The sequence below is a fragment of the Oncorhynchus nerka genome, linkage group LG13 (genome assembly GCF_034236695.1).
Source record: "Oncorhynchus nerka isolate Pitt River linkage group LG13, Oner_Uvic_2.0, whole genome shotgun sequence".
In the NCBI taxonomy this organism is placed as follows: domain Eukaryota; kingdom Metazoa; phylum Chordata; class Actinopteri; order Salmoniformes; family Salmonidae; genus Oncorhynchus; species Oncorhynchus nerka.
The window spans coordinates 49,619,203-49,631,239 of record NC_088408.1 but is presented as its reverse complement, the minus strand read 5'-3'; positions in this window follow the sequence as shown (position 1 = coordinate 49,631,239).

Below are 12,037 nucleotides of genomic sequence, written 5' to 3'. Positions count from 1 at the left end.
AAAAAGGCTTTACGGCGAAAGAAAACCATGCTATTATCTGAGGATAGCACCCCATCAAACAAACACAGACAATTATATTTCATCCCGCCAGGCGTGACACAAAACTCAGAAATAACGATATAATTCATGCCTTACCTTTGAAGATCTTCTTTTGTTGGCACTCCAATATGTCCCATAAACATCACAAATGGTCCTTTTGTTCGATTAATTCCGTCGTTATATCTCCAAAATGTCCATTTATTTGGCGCATGCAACTCGCGCAACATGACTACAAAATTTCTAATAAGTTACCTGTAATCTTTGTCCAAACATTTCAAACAACTTTAGGTATTTTTTAACGTAAATAATCGATAAAATTTGAATAAACTGTGTTCAATAGCAGATAAAAACAAAGTGGAGCGAGCTTTCAGGTTGCGTGCCCCAACCACAACAGTACACTTCACTCGACCCTCGTTCTGAACAGCCCTACTTCTTTATTTCTCAAAGGAAAAACATCAACCAATTTCTAAAGACTGTTGACATCCAGTGGAAGCGATAGGAACTGCAAGCAAGTGCCTTAGAAATCTAGATCCCCATAGAAAACCCATTGAAAAGAGAGTGACCTCAAAATAAAATTCCTGGTTGGTTTGTCTGCGGGGTTTCACCTGCCAAATAAGTTCTGTTATACTCACAGACATCATTCAAATAGTTTTAGAAACGGAGTGTTTTCTATCCAAATCTACTAATAATATGCATATCCTAGCTTCTGGGCCTGAATAACAGGCAGTTTACTTTGGGCACGCTTTTCATCCGGACGTGAAAATACCGCCCCCTAGCCTAGAGAGGTTAATTTCATTATTTTACTATTAGATTAGTGTGTATTGTTGTGAATTGTTAGAAACTACCGCATTGTTGGAGCTAGGAACACAAGCCTTTCGATACACCCGCAATAACATCTGCTAAATATGTGTATGTGACCAATAACATTTGATATGATTTACTGTTAGATTTCAGTGCAGCATTTGACATTATTGACCATAACCTGTTGTTGAGAAAACTTTTGTGTTATGGCTTTTCAGCATCTGCCATATCATGGATTCAGAGCTACTGTATATATCTAATAGAACTCAGAGGGTTTTCTTTAATGGAAGCTTCTCTAATGTCAAACATGTAAAGTGTGGTGTACTGGAGGGCAGCTATCTAGGCCCTCTACTCTTTTCTATTTTTACCAGTGACCTGCCACTGGCATTAAACAAAGCATGTGTGTCCATGCATGCTGATGATTCAACCATATACGCATGAGCAACCACAGCTAATGAAGTCACTGAAACCCTTAACAAAGAGTTGCAGTCTGTTTTGGAGTGGGTAGCCAGTAATAAACTGGTCCTGAATATCTCTAAAACTAAGAGCATTGCATTTGGTGAAAATCATGTTGAACAAGTTGAGGAGACTAAATTACTTTGTGTTACCTTATATTATAAACTGTCATGATGGTGATAGATTCAATGGTTGTAAAGATGGGGAGAGGTCTGTCCGTAATAAAATGATGCTCACACTCCAAAAAGCCAGTCCTGCATGCTCTAGTTATCACGTTTAAGGTAAGACCCAGGTGCAGACAGTGTCGAAATAACAAAAGTGTATTATTCGAACAGGAGCAGGCAAAAGGACAGGTCAAGGGCAAGCAGAGTTCAATAATCCAGATAGGTGGGGCAAAGGTACAGGGCGGCAGGCAGGCTCAGGGTCAGGGCAGGCAGGAATGGTCAAAACCGGAAAACAAGAAAACAGGAACTATAGCAAAGACAGGAGCAAGGGAAAAACCGCTGGTAGGCTTGACGAACAAAACAAACTGGCAACTGACAAACAGAGAACACAGGTATAAATACACAGGGGATAATGGGGCGGCAGGGTAGCCTAGTGGTTAGAGCGTTGGACTAGTAACCGCAAAGTTGCAAGTTCAAACCCCCGAGCTGACAAGGTACAAATCTGTCGTTCTGCCCCTGAACAGGCAGTTAACCCACTGTTCCTAGGCCGTCATTGAAAATAAGAATTTGTTCTTAACTGACTTGCCTGGTTAAATAAAGGTAAAATAAAAAAATAAAATGGGGAAGATGGGCGACACCTGGAGGAGGGTGGAGACAATCACAAACACTAGTTTTGTCTTACCCTGATTATTGTCCAGTCATGTGGTCGAGTGCTGCAGGGAAAGAACTAGTTAAGCTGCAGTTGGCCCAGAACAGAGCGACACGTCTTGCTCTTCATTCTAATCAGAGGGCTAATATAAATACTATGCATGCCAGCCTCTCTTGGCTAAGAGTTGAGGAGAGACTGACTGGATCACGTCTTCTTTTTATAAGAAACATGAATGTGTTGAAAATTACAAATTGTTTGCATAGTCAACTTACCACACAGCTTTGACACACACACTTACCCCAACAGACATGCCACCAGGGGTCTTTTCACAGTCCCCAAATCCAGAAAAAAAAATCAAAAATGTGTACAGTATTATATAGAGGCATTATTGCATGGAACACCCTTGCATCTCATATTGCTAAAATGAACACCAAACCTGGTTTCAAAAAACAGATAAGTCAACACCTCACGGCACAACGCCTCTCCCCTATTTGACCTAGATCGTTTGTGTATATGTATTGATACGTAGGCTACATGTGCCTTTTTAAAATTGATGTAGTTCTGTCCTTGAGCGGTTGTGTGGACCCCAGGAAGAGAAGCTGCTGCTTTCGCAACAGCTAATGGGGATCCTAATAAAATACCAAATACCATCCTAGCTGTAAAATAACCCAGCATATCTACAGTATATGATAGATCTGAGGAAGCAGGTAGTGCTTTCTTCTTATTTCAAATGCTGAACTGTATTCCCCACTGTATTCACAGTTTACAACAGAAAACACAAAGGTTTAATAATACAGACAGGGAATCCATCAAACTGTGTGCTGTATATTTCTGTCATTGTCATTCTTGTCATCATACAGTGGTTATGGTTAGTTTTCTTCAGTATTGAGCAGTCCAACCACAAATTGTCCAAACCTGTGTCTGTCATGCAGACAGACACACCATAATTTGCAAATAAATTAATAAAAAATCCTACAATGTGATTTTCTGGATTTTTTTTTCTCATTTTGTCTGTCATAGTTGAAGTGTACCTATGATGAAAATTACAGGCCTCTCTCATCTTTTTTTAAGTGGGAGAACTTGCACAATTGGTGGCTGACTAAATACTTTTTTGCTACACTGTAGGCCAGGCCCTGTTGTTACCTCATATCCCAGTGATAATACCTTGCATGAAGAAAACACTTAAATTTGTTCAACTTGCTACTGGCTCAATCATTGGCTCAACTTACCCCATGGCCATTGGTTCAAGGCACACATTTCTATATTAGCCCACACAGGTCTATATTAGCCCACACAGCTGCAAGGATGCACTTTCATGTTAGGTTTAAGAACTCATATTGAAGCGTATAGAGAGATACCCCAACTGATAGTATAGAACAATCTTAGGTCACACTTTAGGTCTATAGATGGACTATCCAAATAAAGTGTTAATCAATCTTAACATTTTCTAGTTTGTTTGAGATTACAAGCCTCGGGAAACCTCTAACACGATACATTTATTTAACTTTGTGAAAATCCGTTTTTTTTTTACCTAACTCGCTTATCCACTTTATCCATGTGGTTTCTTCCTTCACAGTGCTCTGCGAGGTGCTGATTAATTAAAAAGCATTTTCGACGTCACTGCAGTATGCCCACATACTTGAGTATAGCTCCGGGGCTGACATTTCTTATAGACTCATTTTCTAGACATGAATGTACAGCCACGTTTTTAGAGGTCACGGCAGGTCACCCGCCATTTGCATATGGACACATACTCCGCTGTGGGGCTCACAAGACCCGAATTTCATACCATTTTCAAGACATCAATGTAGCAGTAGAACCAATATCACAATGTCAGAATACAACTTGAAATCAAATGAATCAATGTAGGCTACAGCAGAACACACACGAGATTATATAGGTCTCCTGCCTATGTCGTAATATGAAGCACGTATTCAAATGAACTTCACAGTACAGAACAAGTTTGTAAAGGGAAAAAAACGCTCCTACCTTAGTTTTCAAAACCTCCCACAATGACTGTCAATTTCCAGTCAAATTCAACTTTATTTGACACATGCGCCGAATGCAACAAGTGTAGACCTCACCGTGAAATGCTTACGTGCAAGCCCTTAACCAACAGTGCAGTTCAAGAAGAGTTAAGAAAATATTTACCAAATAAACTAAAGTAAAAAATTATAAAAAGTAACACAATAAAATATTAACAATATTGAGGACATATACAGCTGGGGTACCAGCACCGAGTCAATGTGTGGGGGGTACAGGTTAGTCAAGGTCATTTGTACATGTAGGTAGGGGTGAAGTGACTACGCATAGACATTAAACAGAAATTAGCAGCAGTGTACAAAACAAATGGAGAGGGGGTGTCAATATAAATAGTCTGGTGGCCATTTGATTAATTGTTCAGCAGTCTTATGGCTTGGGGGTAGAAGCTGTTAAGGAGCCAATACCAGTAATTTCCTGCTCAAAGCCATGAGCGGGCCTGTCGCTGTGACGTCCTTCTAAGGCTGTTCGGAAGACTCTAGCTGTAGTGTCTATTTATTCATTTTGAGTGTTAACTATAACCTGGGTGACCTCTCTAGCCTTGTCTACACTGTTTACTGCCACCAAATGCGCCTTGGTTGGGGCATGTTCAAAAACCTATTTTCTGAAGCCTCTTTGTTTGTTTTTTACGTCTGAGGCTTACTAGCTAGTGGAGGTGCAGGTGGTGATGTTGAATTGGGGTAAATTGGGACGCAGACATTGATTCTGGAAACTGGCTCCTACAGAAAGAGCCGTTAGATTTCTTCGTCAAGGAGGTGGCTTTTAGCGAGAGGAAAATCTATCAAAATGTCACACGTTGTGACAATCTCTATTTATCTCTCCACCCACATTACCTCATAATAACCCAGTAACTCACTCTCTCGCTCTCTCTCCTCCTGTGTAGCCAGTTTATTTTCTGCTCCGACAAGCTGACCAATGAACTTTTCAGCAAGAGTAAACACAAAGTTAAATTCCTCACTCTGCTTTTTAAAATCTCTCAATACATAAAGGGATGGATGTACGTTTCACAATAGTTTTTCAATTCCCTGCTCTATCATAAATGCTTGCAAAAACAATACCAGTAACTTCAGTTATTATACCGTTTGTAATACTGCAGTAATACTATATCTGTGATTTCAGATACAGTAGCATGACTCCCACGTCTTCTGTCGCTCTTACTACTCTATTCCATTAAGCTGAGTGGACTCTCCCTCCCCTACTGAGAGAGAGACAGAGAGAGATAGAGAAAGAGAGAGGGGAGAGAGAGTGACTCAAATAGAGAACGAGAGAGAGTGACACAAATAGAGAGCAAGAGAGAGAGAGGGGGGAAGGGGAGAGAAGGAGAGGGAAAGAGAAAGAGAGAGGGGAGAGAGAGAAAGAGAGGTGGAGAGAGAGGGACACAAATAGAGAGCGAAAGAGAGAGAGAGAGAGAGGGGGGGAGAGAGTGACACAAATAGAGAGAGAGAGAGAGAGAGAGGGGGAGAGAGAGTGACACAAATAGAGAGAGAGAGAGAGAGACCTTCAACATGGTCTCCTCTCTGTCTCTCCTTCTATATCTCTCTTTTTTTATCTCTCCATCTCAGAGCTCAACTGCACTCTTTGAGAATGACACAGAGTAGGCCATATTTGATAATGAGACACAGACCTGCAGGCCTCACCATAGCTTGAGATTCTCACAAAATAGTAGGTCCCATGCTGATCAGCCTGCCAACTGCCATTACTGTAATACCCTGTCTGTAAATCACCTTATCTAATCACAGTCTAATAATGTTTCATACCATGAGGTTTGACATTTCATCAGCTATCCTAACCCTTCCATAGGAGGCTGTGGGGAGGACGGCTCATAACAAAGGATGGAATGGAGTAAATGGAATGGTACCGTCCTCCCCAATTAAGGTGGCACCAGCTGCCTTGGACCCCTTCCTGCTGTAAAGTGAACTGTGCTTTTCTCTTGGCCTGATTCATCCATCTCTCTGGACCTGTGTGTCCAAGAATGTATACTACATCCATCCACATCCTGACACTCACCTGGGTTAAGTCCCATAGCTGTCAATCAAAGGTGTGTTCATAGCAACCATGCAGGTGACATGAAATCTGACAGCTTGCCAACAGTATGTTGTTATGGAGATGCACAAGCAGTGGATTAAACAAACTTGCAGGTAGAGGGACGGGCAGCATGACATGAATGGGTGGAGGCTAGGAGACAGACAAGAACAACAACAACAAGGGTGCATTACGTGATTGATTCATAAAGTCACCAGTGAAAAGGAAGGGTGGATGTGAATTGCGGGATGAATAAAAAGATGAATAGTGCGGTGTATATGGATTTTTTTCTCTTTGCTTTCACATTCTGTAGACACACACACACACACACACACACACACACAATAAAGCTGCCATGCTTTATTCCACACCATTGCATATGCTATTTGCCACTCTAAATACCCCAGAGCTGTTTATTATAGAGTGCTCTAGTAGAACTCTTCCGCCTGATGGTCAATGCGCTCCCAGTGAGCTACAAAGAGTTAGAGAGGGAGTGACACACTGTCATAAGCTACAGTAATCAGTTGTCTTGCAGACCACAGAGGCAGAACATGCAGGTATATCAGTGTGAAGCGGCTAGCCTGGGACTGGATCTAATCAAGTTAACCAGTCCCCTACCTTACAGACAATCAGCAGCAATGTGAGAGGATAAAGCCCCCCGTAAAGTAGTCGTCCGCCCACAGTACACTACGGCCTAGCGCAGAGGAGGGAACGCTAGCTGCCATTACACAACAGTTAGGTGACTAGCTACCCACACACACACCATATTATGGAACGGTAGATTGATATTGAGCAACATGAACTCAGCAAAAAAATAAAATCCTCTCACTGTCAACTGCGTTTATTTTCAGCAAACTGAACATGTGTAAATATTTGTATGAACATAACAAGATTCAACAACTGAGACATAAACTGAACAAGTTCCACAGACATGTGACAAACAGAAATTGAATAATGTGTCCCTGAACAAATGGGGGGTCAAAATCAAAAGTACCAGTTAGTATCTGGTGTGGCCACCAGCTGCATTAAGTACTGCAGTGCATCTCCTCCTCATGGACTGAACCAGATTTGCCAGTTATCTTCTTAGGGCTGAAATCCCGTTAACGGGATCGATATGACAACAGCCAGTGAACGTGCAGGGCGCCAAATTCAAAGCAACAATTAAAATTCCTCAAGCATACAAGTATCTTATACCGTTTTTATTTTTTACCTTTATTTAACTAGGTCAGTTAAGAACAAATTCTTATTTTCAATGACAGCCTAGGAACAGTGGGTTAACTGCCTGTTCAGGGGCAGAACAACAAATTTGTAACTTGTCAGCTCGGGGATTTGAACTTGCAACCTTCCGGTTACTAGCCCAACGCTCTAACCACTAGGCTACCCTGCCGCCCCATATTAAAGATAATATTCTCGTTAATCCAGCCACAGTGTCTGATTTCAAAAAGGCCTTACAGCAAAAGCACCACAAGCGATTATGTTAGGTCACCACCAAGCCACAGAATAACACAGCCATTTTTCCAAAGATAGGAGTCACAAAAAGCACAAATAGAGCTACAATTATTCACTAACCTTTGATGATCTTCATCAGATGACACTCATAGGACTTCATGTTACACAATACATGTATGTTTTGTTTGATATTCACTTCCGGGTTGGAGCGAGCAGTCGCATCTGCACTTCGGTCTGCAGGTAGTATAACTTTTCATTACATTTCATTACATTTCATTATAGTACAACGGTTTGATTTGTCTAATCTTAGCAATTTCTTCTTAGCTAGCTACATAGCCGTCTTTGTATCAAAGATAATTGCGTAATTATCGTATTTCGTCGTCCTAACGCAGTCTACACTGCTATCTGCCCAGCAGCTAGCCAGCTAGCTAACGCCCACCGTCTACATAGCTAGCTACATAGCCGTCTCTGTATCAAAGATAATTGTGTAGTCTAGAGCGATTTTCTAGGTTACCTAGCCAGCTATTGTCGTTCTTTTAACGCAACGTAACGTAATCAACACTGCTAGCTAGCCAGCTAGCCCCTGAATCAACAACGCAGCCACTGCCAGCTAGCCTACAAAGTCAACAACGCAGCCACTGCCAGCTAGCCTACCTCAGCAGTACTGTATCATTTTTAATCATTTTAGTCAATAAGAATAGCAGCACGGTAGAAACTATTACCCTCAACTGAACGACTTGATTAGTGTAGTGTTAGCTAGCTACATAGTTGTCTTTGCTGTCTTCGTATCCAAGATAATTGTGTAGTTTAGAGTGTGTAGTTTTAGAGTGATTATCTTAATTTACCGAGGTTAGCTAGCCAGCTATTTGTCGTCCTTAACGTAGGAGACACTGCTAGCTAGCCAACAGCTAGCCAACGTCTACCGAATAGAACTCAACAACCCGGTCGCATTCCGCCTCGCTCCACAGGTAGTATCACATTTTCATTTCATTATAGTACAACGGTTTGATTTGTTTGATCGTAGCTAGCTACATAGCTAGCTACATAGCCGTCTCTGTATCAATTATAACTGTGTAGTCTAGAGCGATTTTCTAGGTTACCTAGCCAGCTATTGTCGTTCTTTTAACGCAACGTAACGTAATCAACACTGCTAGCTAGCCAGCTAGCCCCCGAATCAACAACGCAGCCACTGCCAGCTAGCCTACAAAGTCAACAACGCAGCCACTGCCAGTTAGCCTACTTCAGCAGTACTGTATCATTTTTAATCATTTTAGTCAATAAGATTCTTGCTACGTAAGCTCAACTTTCTGAACATTCGAGACGTGTAGTCCACTTGTCATTCCAATCTCCTTTGCATTAGCGTAGCCTCTTCTGTAGCCTGTCAACTATGTGTCTGTCTATCCCTGTTCTCTCCTCTCTGCACAGACCATACAAACGCTCCACACCGCGTGGCCGCGGCCACCCTAATCTGGTGGTCCCAGCGCGCACGACCCACGTGGAGTTCCAGGTCTCCGGTAGCCTCTGGAACTGCCGATCTGCGGCCAACAAGGCAGAGTTCATCTCAGCCTATGCCTCCCTCCAGTCCCTCGACTTCTTGGCACTGACGGAAACATGGATCACCACAGATAACACTGCTACTCCTACTGCTCTCTCTTCGTCCGCCCACGTGTTCTCGCACACCCCGAGAGCTTCTGGTCAGCGGGGTGGTGGCACCGGGATCCTCATCTCTCCCAAGTGGTCATTCTCTCTTTCTCCCTTACCCATCTGTCTATCGCCTCCTTTGAATTCCATGCTGTCACAGTTACCAGCCCTTTCAAGCTTAACATCATTATCATTTATCGCCCTCCAGGTTCCCTCGGAGAGTTCATCAATGAGCTTGATGCCTTGATAAGCTCCTTTCCTGAGGACGGCTCACCTCTCACAGTTCTGGGCGACTTTAACCTCCCCACGCCTACCTTTGACTCATTCCTCTCTGCCTCCTTCTTTCCACTCCTCTCCTCTTTTGACCTCTCCCTCTCACCTTCCCCCCCTACTCACAAGGTAGGCAATACGCTCGACCTCATCTTTACTAGATGCTGTTCTTCCACTAACCTCATTGCAACTCCCCTCCAAGTCTCCGACCACTACCTTGTATCCTTTTCCCTCTCGCTCTCATCCAACACTTCCCACACTGCCCCTACTCGGATGGTATCGCGCCGTCCCAACCTTCGCTCTCTCCCCCGCTACTCTCTCCTCTTCCATCCTATCATCTCTTCCCTCTGCTCAAACTTTCTCCAACCTATCTCCTGATTCTGCCTCCTCAACCATCCTCTCCTCCCTTTCTGCATCCTTTGACTCTCTATGTCCCCTATCCTCCAGGCCGGCTCGGTCCTCCCCTCCCGCTCCGTGGCTCGACGAGTCATTGCGAGCTCACAGAACAGGGCTCCGGGCAGCCGAGCGGAAATGGAGGAAAACTCGCCTCCCTGCGGACCTGGCATCCTTTCACTCCCTCCTCTCTACATTTTCCTCTTCTCTCTCTGCTGCTAAAGCCACTTTCTACCACTCTAAATTCCAAGCATCTGCCTCTAACCCTAGGAAGCTCTTTGCCACCTTCTCCTCCCTCCTGAATCCTCCTCCCCCTCCCCCTCCTCCCTCTCTGCAGATGACTTCGTCAACCATTTTGAAAAGAAGGTCGACGACATCCGATCCTCGTTTGCTAAGTCAAACGACACCGCTGGTTGTGCTCACACTGCCCTACCCTGTGCTCTGACCTCTTTCTCCCCTCTCTCTCCAGATGAAATCTCGCGTCTTGTGACGGCCGGCCGCCCAACAACCTGCCCGCTTGACCCTATCCCCTCCTCTCTTCTCCAGACCATTTCCGGAGACCTTCTCCCTTACCTCACCTCGCTCATCAACTCATCCCTGACCGCTGGCTACGTCCCTTCCGTCTTCAAGAGAGCGAGAGTTGCACCCCTTCTGAAAAAACCTACACTCGATCCCTCCGATGTCAACAACTACAGACCAGTATCCCTTCTTTCTTTTCTCTCCAAAACCCTTGAACGTGCCGTCCTTGGCCAGCTCTCCCGCTATCTCTCTCAGAATGACCTTCTTGATCCAAATCAGTCAGGTTTCAAGACTAGTCATTCAACTGAGACTGCTCTTCTCTGTATCACGGAGGCGCTCCGCACTGCTAAAGCTAACTCTCTCTCCTCTGCTCTCATCTTTCTAGACCTATCGGCTGCCTTCGATACTGTGAACCATCAGATCCTCCTCTCCACCCTCTCCGAGTTGGGCATCTCCGGCGCGGCCCACGCTTGGATTGCGTCCTACCTGACAGGTCGCTCCTACCAGGTGGCGTGGCGAGAATCCGTCTCCTCACCACGTGCTCTCACCACTGGTGTCCCCCAGGGCTCTGTTCTAGGCCCTCTCCTATTCTTGCTATACACCAAGTCACTTGGCTCTGTCATAACCTCACATGGTCTCTCCTATCATTGCTATGCAGACGACACACAATTAATCTTCTCCTTTCCCCCTTCTGATGACCAGGTGGCGAATCGCATCTCTGCATGTCTGGCAGACATATCAGTGTGGATGACGGATCACCACCTCAAGCTGAACCTCGGCAAGACGGAGCTGCTCTTCCTCCCGGGGAAGGACTGCCCGTTCCATGATCTCGCCATCACGGTTGACAACTCCACTGTGTCCTCCTCCCAGAGCGCTAAGAACCTTGGCGTGATCCTGGACAACACCCTGTCGTTCTCAACTAACATCAAGGCGGTGGCCCGTTCCTGTAGGTTCATGCTCTACAACATCCGCAGAGTACGACCCTGCCTCACACAGGAAGCGGCGCAGGTCCTAATCCAGGCACTTGTCATCTCCCGTCTGGATTACTGCAACTCGCTGTTGGCTGGGCTCCCTGCCTGTGCCATTAAACCCCTACAACTCATCCAGAACGCCGCAGCCCGTCTGGTGTTCAACCTTCCCAAGTTCTCTCACGTCACCCCGCTCCTCCGCTCTCTCCACTGGCTTCCAGTTGAAGCTCGCATCCGCTACAAGACCATGGTGCTTGCCTACGGAGCTGTGAGGGGAACGGCACCTCAGTACCTCCAGGCTCTGATCAGGCCCTACACCCAAACAAGGGCACTGCGTTCATCCACCTCTGACCTGCTCGCCTCCCTACCACTGAGGATGTACAGTTCCCGCTCAGCCCAGTCAAAACTGTTCGCTGCTCTGGCCCCCCAATGGTGGAACAAACTCCCTCACGACGCCAGGACAGCGGAGTCAATCACCACCTTCCGGAGACACCTGAAACCCCACCTCTTTAAGGAATACCTAGGATAGGATAAAGTAATCCTTCTCACCCCCCTTAAAAGATTTAGATGCACTATTGTAAAGTGGCTGCTCCACTGGATGTCATAAGGTGAATGCACCAATTTGT